Raw genomic sequence first — 11,632 nt, 5'->3', positions numbered from 1 at the left:
TGATAGTCAATGAATCTTTTCCTGATGAGATTTTCTAACTAAAACGTGGTGGTCTGTAAGTTGATCAGAGGTTGTGGAGTGTGTCTCAACACACAGACAGTCAGAGGAAAGCTGAATTCAAGACAGGAACGGATTCAACCAACACGCAGGAGCCAGAAACACACACACAGGAACCAACCAACCTGCCAATCTCTTACCGTCTCTCTCTCTCTTTCCCCAGAGTGCTCAGTCTCTTGGCTCATCTCTCATGTTGATTGGTGGCCTTGTGTTGCACGCTGATCCATTGTGATGTCATATGTCTGTTCTGCTCCCGGTTCCTATGGGGATACCGCTGCAGTAGGCAAGCTACGAAACCAGCCTGGAGAACCAGCAGACAATCGGGTTAATCGCACGGAAATATTTACAGGTCACATTTTACCCCAAAATCAAAAGAAATGACACATTTTGTATAAAGAAAACTAAGATGTAACATATCGATTTCTGGCATCGCAATATTTACGCTTAAACATATTTTTCCCCAAATTCTCATTATTGTACTGTGACATTTTGCTTTTTTATGACTTCCATTATGCTTAGCGGTGATTTGTGTTATTGTAATATTAGGTTTTTTTACAGACAGTGGGAGGAAAGAAAAGTTCATGGGTCTGTGCAGACTGATTCATCCGTCAATCAATACAGTTTTTCACAATATATTTGTTTTTAGGTGAACATAAATGACCATATGAACTGTTTTTGTGATGTGTAAATATTTGACAAGTTTTAATATCTGCACAATTGTTTTACTTTAAAGGTCCAGTGTATGAAATTTAGGGGGAACTAGCGGTCAGGTTTGCGAATCACAACCAAAGGCTCACTCCAGCCCTCACTTTCAAAGCACTACGGTGGCTGACACAAGGACAAAGATGTCGTGACATTTGCTCTTCTTTGCCGATGGAGATAACGTATTTACGAAACGCATTCTTTGGAGCAGTTTGTCCATTTAGGGCTACTGTAGAAACGACATGGTGTAATCCACACGATACAACTTTGCTGTAGTTTTGGCAGCAGCTTTGCCAGTAACTTACTGAAGATTTAATTCCTACTAACTTTCCAATTAGTACTGTTTTCAATTACTTGAATCAAATTAAAACACTTTGACTTTTGAGATTCAAAATGAGCAAAAAGAGACTGTGGCATTAGGACAGCAACACTGCAAAAAATGACATTCTTCCAAAGCATATTTGTCTTGTTTTCTCCAAAAATATTTAAAACTTCTTAAATGACGATACATTTACATACCAAGAAAGTGACCCAAGATATTCAGTCTTGATTTGTGAAAGAAAATATATAAACTAGGTAGGTTTATGCTTGAAACAAAACTGTACATTAAATCTACAGTAAGTTACTGGCAAACCTGCTGCTAAATTACAGCAAAGTTTTACAGCGCATGTGAGGGGACCTTAGGTGTATGTAGATAGAAATAGCTCGTTCTAAGGTGATTAAACATAAAGCTTCATTATGTAAGGTCTTTATACACCTCTGAAGACATAGTTATATATATTAAATTGCATTTCTGTCAATAGATCCTCTAAAAAATGACACACTGGACCTTACAGGTCCAAATAATATGTTTCATTTTCTTTAAGCAAAACCTATATTTTCTTTTATTTCATTTTGGGGTGAAATATGACCTGGACAAAGTCTTGACAGGTTCTGTAAAATTCACCAATAATGGGCAACGGGACAAGGCCCAGAGATAGACGATGATGGGTAATTTGTAGTCAGACACCACAGAAGAATTTGTTCATACACCGCTGGAATCAAATAACTTTTATGAAAAGACAAAGGCCTCGGGGTTATGGCTATGTCTGTCCGACATGGAAATTCAGTGAAAGATGATTCGTTTTGCATTTTAAAAATGATCTCCTGCTACACAAACATTGTAGAATGCCAGTCGTGTTTTGGCCCAAAGACAAACGCATGTTATCTCTGTTTCCTTAAAGAGAGAGAGGGGATTTTGTACTTCTTGCCCTGTAGTGTGAAGACCAAGGGTTCTTTTACATCAAGGCCTCCAAATAAACATTTTTTCCAATCTATTAGTATTCTCTCCATTTCACTTCATTATTTATCTGTTAAAACTTTTTTTCGTGAAGATCAGTTAGTTATCACAGGTATTTTACACGTTTCAGTACATTAGTGAGGATATATTTAAATGCTTGGCCCTGCGCACACACTACTCACCCGGAGGACTATTTTCCCATGTACTCGCCATTCTCTTCTTTGCAGTATGAATGACTTGGAAGTATTTTCCCATTCCTTTCATTTTTATAACATGTGCGGCGTTCTGATTCTTCATTTATTTCAGCGCGGGTGAAAAATGGGGCTATAAAGCCATGGCGGCGGTACTGCGCTCCTGTGCTGTTCCCCTGAGCAATTCGACAGCCTTTCAGACACAGGAGCAGCATTTTATGAAGAGAAGGTGAGTTTACTGTTGCTTAAGGCATACACAGAAAGAGAGAGAAAGAGAGAGACTTCTTCCATCCCAGTGGTTTTGAGATAACAGCTGTGGCATTATGTGAGAAAGAGAGAACGTCCATTCTCATGGCCCGAACATCTAAATAGGCAGAACAATTCTGTGAAAAATTAGAGCTTTGGCTGTTCTGCATGGGAGCTTTAAAAAGATTACATGGATAAGGAAAGGGAGACAAAAATTAAGAGATATTTACGCTGCACTTGATATGGATTCAATGAACTGTTCACCCACCAGGAAAATTCAATGTATATTTACCCAACGACTGTCATGATGCGCAACTATGCGACTTTGTTTCTTCTGTTAAAAACGTATATTTGTGTCTGTTTTTCATATTAAGGTAATGTCTGCAAATCTGAAGCAGTAATCTAATCCTAGAGATTTGAGATTAAAAGGAAAAAAAATGGAAACATTTAAAAGCACAACAACACAGTAATCTCCAGAAGAGATCTCAACAATGTCTGAGCTCAGATTGGTTAAGTCTGCGATCGAAAGTCAATATCATTGAATATCTCAAATCAAATTTACCCAAACCGCTAAACAATGTTTTTAAAATTGTATTATTATTATCTTATGAGAGACATCTGAGACAGAGAGTTGATATTTTAAAGAAACTCAACCGAGAACTCCATCACACGAGCAATGAAAGATTAACATCTAGTGTTTCTCAACTCTGGCCTGCGAGATCCATTATCCTGCAGAGTTTAGCCCCAATTCTGATAAAACACCTGAAGAGGCTGATCAGTGACTTCAGGAACAGACACGTTCAACTTAATGTTGGGCTGCGCGGATTGTTTGGCATATCGTATAAAAGTACCGTGAGAGTAATTCAAATGCGTAGCGAGCAATCTGCACTTTAATCGCTCTCGCGGTGCTTAAATCTCATACGCTGATAGATTTGCGCAGCATCGCATTAAATTGAACGCATATATTCCTAAAGACGCTGATTAGCTTGTTCAGGTGTTTTATATCAGAGTTTGGGCTAAACTCTGCAGTAAAATAGATCTCGCAGGCCAGAGTTGAGAACTACTGATCTAAACGATAAAATTTCCATCTGGGATGCATTTTCTGCAAGGAATATAGTATTACTACATCCATCCATCCATCCATTTTCTACCGCTTTATCCGAACTACCTCGGGTCACGGGGAGCCTGCGCCTATCTCAGGAGTCATCGGGCATCAAGGCAGGATACACCCTGGATGGAGTGCCAACCCATCGCAGGGCACACACACTCACTCATTCACTCACGCACTCACACCCTACGGACAATTTTTCCAGAGATGCCAATCAACCTACCATGCATGTCTTTGGACCAGGGGAGGAAACCGGAGTACCCGGAGGAAACCCCCAAGGCACGGGGAGAACATGCAAACTCCACACACACAAGTTGGAGGCGGGAATCGAACCCCCAACTCTGGAGGTGTGAGGCGAAAGTGCTAACCACTAAGCCACCGTGCCCCCAGTATTACTACATGTCATAGAGAAAGTGATTTTGCCCTGTGGTGAATCAACAAATAAGATTTCCTGATCATCCTTGTTTATCATCCTCAGCACCGCATCTTGTGTGACACGGTGTATAGATGATGAACTTGGATCCGGCCGATCTTGGATTGTTTGTGGTTTAACAATAGGTCGTATAGATGACATTGCATGACGTAAAAACTGGTCCAGAATCACTATCATTTTTATTTGTTTTACATTTAATTCTTAATTTAACTTAATCTAAATTAGGTTATAAATCTTCTGTCGGTTGATTCTATTCAAATGTGTATGCAGTGTTTAAAAAAAATGAAACAGGAAGTTCTTCTAGACCAGTGTTGCTTAATGGCTGTTAGATCCCAATATGGCCTAAGAACTTTTAAAGTGACTGAATCTTATTTAACAACTTTACAAAAGGATAGCTTAAGAGACGTCAATTTCGATCGAATTAGTATCGTAGACCTAGACAGTTAACAGATGAGTTTTGCTTTTAGCCTAAAGGGTCCTTGCTTTGCAAGACAACTCAAAAAATCGTACTTCTAATCATACATGATCATTAACAACTGTGCTCTATACAAAAATCAGAAGGAATATTTATTGTTAAGGCACTGTATAATGTACGTTGTACAATACACCATTTGTCTCAATGTTCGATGAATCCACACATGACTTTAAGTCATTTCGCAATCCTTTCCTGTCATCTCAGCAGTAATCTTTATCTGCGCATTACATTAAGAGGCGCTCCCGGCGTTCAGAAACTCGCAAGATGAACTGTTAGGCTGGCAATACCCCATAAAACAGCTTTTTTGCTTGCCTTAATGTCCTAGAGTGTAGCGCAGTATTAGTCTACAGATATAAAACAAAAAATAAAATTCTCCCTTAGCCCCCTTAAAAGGTTAACAGCTTCATAACAACATTTGGATCAAGCCGTCCCAACCGTCTTGTCAATAATCTGTTCTCCTTTCTTGGCAAACCGCTCTGGACAGAAAGCAAAGAAGCCCGGCGTTGATGTGTGACATCATTTAAATCCATAGCAGCATGGCATGGGTTCACAGAAAGGTCTGCCGGGCCCCTACAATCCATTTTCTGCTTTACCAGGCTATTTGCTTAATACAGAAAACTTTTGAGCGATACAGTTTCCAGCTTATTTTGGGCGCCACGGCGACAAAACCATCCGTCATGCGGTTTTAAAAGTCAGCTTGCGAGAAATTGCAGGAACTGAAAGGCCAACCAGTAACTAGCCTGTAAAGCACGGGGACGGCAAACCTGCTTCGGTGCTGAGATTTTCAAGATGGTCAGATAAACAAGAGCAGACACCACAGTTTTACCGTGACATTTGGAGCGGCTGAATCGTAAAGCAGGAGCTCTTCTGTTAAAGGCCACTGAGTAAAACTAAGCATTTGTTTATTCGGCAAGCAGTATATTCAAGCCCCTAAAGCAACAGAGAGAACAACCTGCGTTTAATCACATTCTCACTGCTGATGTCTGGACGGCCGATGCCATTATCATGTTGGCACTGCAATATGGATAATTGTGTCAGACGGCAGAAGGGATTTGCGAAGGCTTGTCAGAATGAATTTGATTTTAGGGCTTCATTTACATCATATCATTGTTGCTGTGTGTGTGTGCGTGTGTGCGTGTGTGTGTTTGTTGATGTGATTTTATAAAGCACATAAATACACCTCCGTTTATGCTGTCAGGTCATTGAGCGTAAAAAAAAAACATGATTTTTTTGTAATTGAATTATCTTTTTTTTCAAATACATGCATTAATGTGGGAGTTTGGAAAGACAGAAGTCAAATGATTTTGATTATGATGGTGTCTGTTTCTGTCAGCTTTTGTCTTCATTGTTGGAATTAAATGTCCCCACAAGAACAGTTAAACCTGAAAGCATCGTTGACCAGCCAATGGGTCCCACAGAACACACTAAATAATGCCTGTCTATAAATGCAAAAAAGTTTTTGGGAGGGTTCTGGGGAGGTAAATGGAAAGGTAATAGAGACTCAAATCTCAAATCCCTGTGTGTGTGCATGTGTGTAATCTAGCTGTTTAGCCGTCTGTATTTATTATTTACAGTTTTTCACAGACGCCTTGGTACATTTCCCAGATCACGTCTGAAATATTTATTTGTGCACATAATAAAAGGCATTTCTCATCTTTTGAACAATTAACCAATGCTTTGGTATGGACATTCAACTAATATGTCTTACGTTTCCCACAGTGATATAAAATATTATTCTGCTGTCGAAACATCTTCTCCCTCGAAACATATAGGCATTAGTTCATTGCATACTTCATTAATTGCAAAATTGTCGAACCAGTTGCTGTCATCTGTCAAGCATGTTTTGGAATTCTAAACTTTTTGTAAAATCCTGAATTGATGAATTGGCATTCATCCAAGCGCCGCATCAAAAAGGGACGGACCCATCAATTGGGTTATAAAATAACCTGGGTTGTGTTCACCGATTATTGGGTCAAATATAAACTATTTTCTGGTTTAATTTAATCAAACAGCTGGATTTTTCCCTTTTAGACCAGTTTTACGCGTAAATTACACTCCTTTTACAGGTTATCCACTTTCTAGTGCTGTTTGTATGAATTGTAATAAGAAACTAGTTTGCAATATTTTTAGAAATGAATAAAGTAAAACAGTATAAAGTTTTCAAAATTGTATTCAAACCTGTCTCACTCTGCTACTCTCACTATGTTATTCTTTTAACTACAGATAATAAAAATGTGCATTAATGACAAAATCGGTTGATAACAGCACCAATGTCCGATATCTAATAACGCTGCATGTGAGAAATCAGGTAGAGCTGTCAGCCATTCTTCTTCGCATTTTTCAAAGTGTTTGGTTTTCGAGCTCAACAACAACAACATTTGAGCACAGAAATTAATTCTTCATTCCTAATCACACCGAATAAAAAATATCCTTTTATATAGGAAAGAGACTTCATTCAACATGGATGGCGTTTGATTAATTAAGACATCGAGAGTTTGTTTAATTATCCGTTTGTTTGTTTATTTCATCTGTCAAGAAAAACGCAGATTCCTCTCAATCATTTTTGTTCGAGGTCATTCCACCAAGACCCCAGATTCAATAGACTTGTGTGAGCCCAATGCATTTGTCAGGGGTGCGTGTTAGTAGCGAAGCCGTTTTGCAAAGATCTTTACTGAACTGGACCGATTGACTGTGTATTTTCCTGTTGAAGTAATAAAAATGATGAGCCGTGAGTTGAGGGAGAGGAAAGCGCAGTTGAGAGCTTACCCATAAATCACGGCAAGAACTGTCCTAGCATGATAGAGTCAAATTATTACAGCTAAACACACAAGTATTTGGAATGATTAAAGTGTCTCGGCTCTTCCAAGTCGAGATGGATGTTTGATTAATCGCCGGCTTCTGTGGAGCCAGACAGAATGGTGAAACACAGCTCTGACTTTTGGATCCAGCAGTCCGTCTTGTGAAGGAAGAACTACTGCGGTGTATAAACATCATCACCGTGCACTCACTGCTCACTCCCATCGAACGAGCGTGTCACAAGTTTGTCTTTTCCACTCCTGTAACCTCGTGTCTGAAGGTAGCAGGGCCTAGCAGTCATTATTTTCTAGAGCAAAGCCAACCGTTGGGAGGTGACAGGAATTCTGCTTGCTAAATTTCTGTGTGTGTGTGTGTGTGTTTTACTGATCTCCTGTCTGTATATGGGTCTCTCGATGTGAGACGTTCCATTTCCTCTTTAAAGTTTGTTATTTCAGCACATTTATCAATGGGACGGTTTTATTTTCTCCAGCCGCTATTCCTTGTTGTAATGGCTTATGAGTCTTTTAAATTGCCTGTGGAGAATCCAGTCTAAGATGATATCACAGTGGTCCTCTGATGGGTTTTTGAGCAGTATTAACACAACAGCCATGTCATTTTTATGCATATTACACCATCAAATTTCATTCTCGCCGTTCTTCCTTATTATGCCACCAATTGTTCTTTTCAGATAATTTTTGGTTTTTGTTACTACTTATATCTTCCCTTGGGGATAAAAGACAAAACACGAGCGAGATCCCTTTAATAGATCAAGTGTTTCTTTTTCAAATATCTTCTAAAACCAACTTCCCCTATTTATGCTATACTGTATAACAACAAAAATGTGTGTCTCTTTTCTCATGTCTTTAATAAACATAACTGAGTGAAGTACATCAATAGACTTTAGTCAAATTTAACAGAAATGATTTTGGAAAAATGTTGAATGCTGTCTCATTTTTTAATCGCTTTGGTTAAAAGCAACTGCTAAATGAATAAATGTCAATATGACATCAACAATGTTAAAGTAAACTTAAGGTCCTAGCATTCGTGAACGTGTTCACAAAGTTTTTGTCATATTTTATAGAAAAAGTGATTCAAACTAATTGAGATTTGCGATCCAGTCTCATCATCGTGTCCTTTCGCAACACATTAACCCCAGTTTGAAACATGTAGAAGTACCCTTTCATTGTAAATGCTGGAAAAATGTTAAGAATAAATAAAAACTGTAAGGTATTTTGGATAAAATGTGCCATGTAGCCTGTTAAGTTTCAACCGTCACCTAAGTTTGAGTCAATATTGTGCATGCAATTTATAATTCAATCATGACAAACTATATATCATTGGAAAGGTCTAAGACTCTAGAATAGAGATTTCTTTGGTGTGTTTTTTTATAATTGATTTAATTTTTATGTATCTTTTGATCAAAGAAAAACATGAACTTTTTATTTTATTTTTTACTATAAACCTAACAACATACCTTTAATTTTTTGGTGTGTGTGTGATTTTTTTTAGCAATAATGAGCTACTTTTCTTTCTTCAAACGAGACCAACCATAAGTATGTATTCCAAAGAATTCATGAGTTCCAACATGCGTTTTCATGTGTAGGCTCAAAAGTTAATAGTTAACAGGAGCCCTTTAAGGTAGATCACTCGAAATGCTTCAAACCAGGGCAAGTCCACTTCAGAGTGATTGTATCTCACTTAAAGAGGGTTAAAGAGGAACAAATACATTTTGATTTTAAATGCAGCCTGGATCGTTCACCTTGTGCTGAAATTATATTCCTGTCGCAACAGAATAGAATCCTGGAAGGAGAGAAAGTCCTGGAAATCAGCTGTGTCAAATTACATCGCAGAAAGCTTTCCCACTCTGTCTGAAGCAATTACGCCTTCAAAGGGAAAGGTGCACTACATGGCAATGAAGATGACATGTAAAAACATGGTAACATGTTGAACAGAAGTTGTTTGTTTTGTGCCAGCGTGTAAAACATACATGTGGTGAAAAGAACCAGAAAAACAAACAATGAAAAGAAAGTGCTTTTCCTTATTTGATGTGCATTGGTGTAATACCTTTGGCCGTACAATTTAGAATGAGCTGTATTCACACACACACACCCTGAATGTGTAAATATTGTACATGCATAACACATTTCATCTTCATGAAATATGAAATATGAAGATTTCAAGTGGGATGCAAGTGGGAGACTGATGTGCAGATGTACATACATAAAAAGTCCTGTAAATTACAACTGTAAAAATACAAATTTGTATAGAAGATGGATACAACCTAAAAACGAGGCAAATTAATTAATTTATATTAGATGCACATAAATGTTAAAGGCACGTAATCACATTTACTTTTTATGTAGTCAAATAAAATGTTGGCACTCCACTCAGCCCATTCTAAAATATGTTTTATTTTCTTTCTTGGCAATGAAGAGATATTGGGCTCTGTTTCTTTTCATGTGTGTCATGAAAACCATAACTGACATTTGACCTTTAACCCCGCTGGATGTAAACTGCCCTCGGCAGCGAGGCCCATAGGTGAAAGTGCAAACTCGACCCTCCACAGTCAGACCAATATGCTGCGAACAACGATTTTCCTGGATTTCCATGAATCAATAAAGTACATTTATTTATTCGTCTATCTCCAAAACAAAACCTCAGAAACGCAGCGAAACCCAAAAGCACACAAATGGTGTCATTTGAGACGAAACATACAGCATGCCTGTAAGCTCCTATGCAAATGCAGAGTAAATAATGTGACCCCAACAGCAGAAATGCTCTGTATTACATTCTGAGCCAAACACTCGAACGCAAGTAATATTTCTTTCCCAAAGAAATAAAATAATGCCGTTAGTCATGTATACAACGCAGGAGCAAGCTAATGACAAGCATTCAGAGGAATTAGTGTTGTGAGGGCTTGAAGCGGTGGATAGCAGTGATGAAAGCTTTTGTAGCTCCGGTTCATCTTTGATTGCTGAGGTTTAGTGAGGTCTTGACGGGTCACCGGGCTCATCTAATGTCCTCATTGTCTGGATTCACTCACAGGCCTCTCCACAAGCTTCACTCCTACGTGCTCTGGATGCGTTGGATTTCATGTCACATTCATACGTTATATTTTCTTCCCAGGTGTGTTTGAATTATAATGGATTACAGTGTATCCTGTTAAAATGAAACTTTTGTATTTCCTGTAGCTCAGTGGTTAAAGCATGGAGCTAGCAACGCCAAGGTCATTGGTTCGATCAGGGGAGTGCATATACTCAGATACAAATCTATAGTATAATGCATTGTAAGTCGCTTTGGATAAAAGCATCTGCCAAATGCATAAATGTAAATGATTCTTGGTTTTCAATATCCAACATGATCTCGCTGAAATCGAAAGTTTTTTACATGTTGGCTAATTTTTATGAAATTGAAACTACAATTGTTAGAAAAAAGCAATACTGAAGCCTCTCCCCTAAACCTTACGTCGCTGGTGCGAAAGCAAATAAGTTCATACACATAGATATGAATTAGCCACATATTCCTTTGAGATTCGTAGACCACAAAAAAAGAAATTAATCATAGAAAAACAGTTTATATTATGTGGTATAAAGATGCACAGAAACGTTAAAGAAACAGAGAATTACTTAACGTTTGATTGTATTGCAATATGAGCTCAATTTTTCATTTAAAGTATACTTCTTCCAAAGTAACGTGAGGTTGTGTGTAATTTTACTTTTATTCTTACAGCAATTTTGTTATTTTCGCTTTTAAAACGGTTCCTAACATGTTCATTGTCAGGTTGTTTGACTCAATAATACACTACATTGACTGATGAAATATAACAGTCATTAAAATTTGGTTTTGTATTTGGTTTTTTAATATCAGTTGAGCTTAAATTTTATCAAGATAAGCAAAAGAAAAACTCAAGAAGGCTTTTATAAAAAAGAAAGTAGGCAGTTGGTCGACGTACTTTCGCTAAATGCTCGTGTGCATTTACCTCCAAATGTGGTTTGACTAATGTGATCACAAACCATTTACTTCATTTACACTTACGCTGTCCATTTGTAATCACATTTCCTGATACAGGTGGAGAATGAGCGATTTGGTAAGAATGCGACTTGGCAAGTTGTCCGGCTTGTAGGACTCATCGAGTGTGAAATTCACAAATGCCGTTCTACTCTCCAGGCTTTTCACCACAGGCATATGGGTTGTAACGACAATAAAAGGCAACATGGAGAGTAAGGTAATGATAGGGAACAATAGCACCAGGTAGCACTGGGAAACATTTAGTGAATGGTGCTGGTCGCAGCATCTTCGCCATGAAGGTGATGGACCGCAAGAGACAGAAGACAGCTTGCTGTTC

The sequence above is a fragment of the Triplophysa dalaica genome, chromosome 23, assembly GCF_015846415.1.
Source record: "Triplophysa dalaica isolate WHDGS20190420 chromosome 23, ASM1584641v1, whole genome shotgun sequence".
NCBI classification, from domain to species: domain Eukaryota; kingdom Metazoa; phylum Chordata; class Actinopteri; order Cypriniformes; family Nemacheilidae; genus Triplophysa; species Triplophysa dalaica.
The sequence above is the reverse complement of the archived record's forward strand: the minus strand, read 5'-3'. Positions refer to the sequence as shown.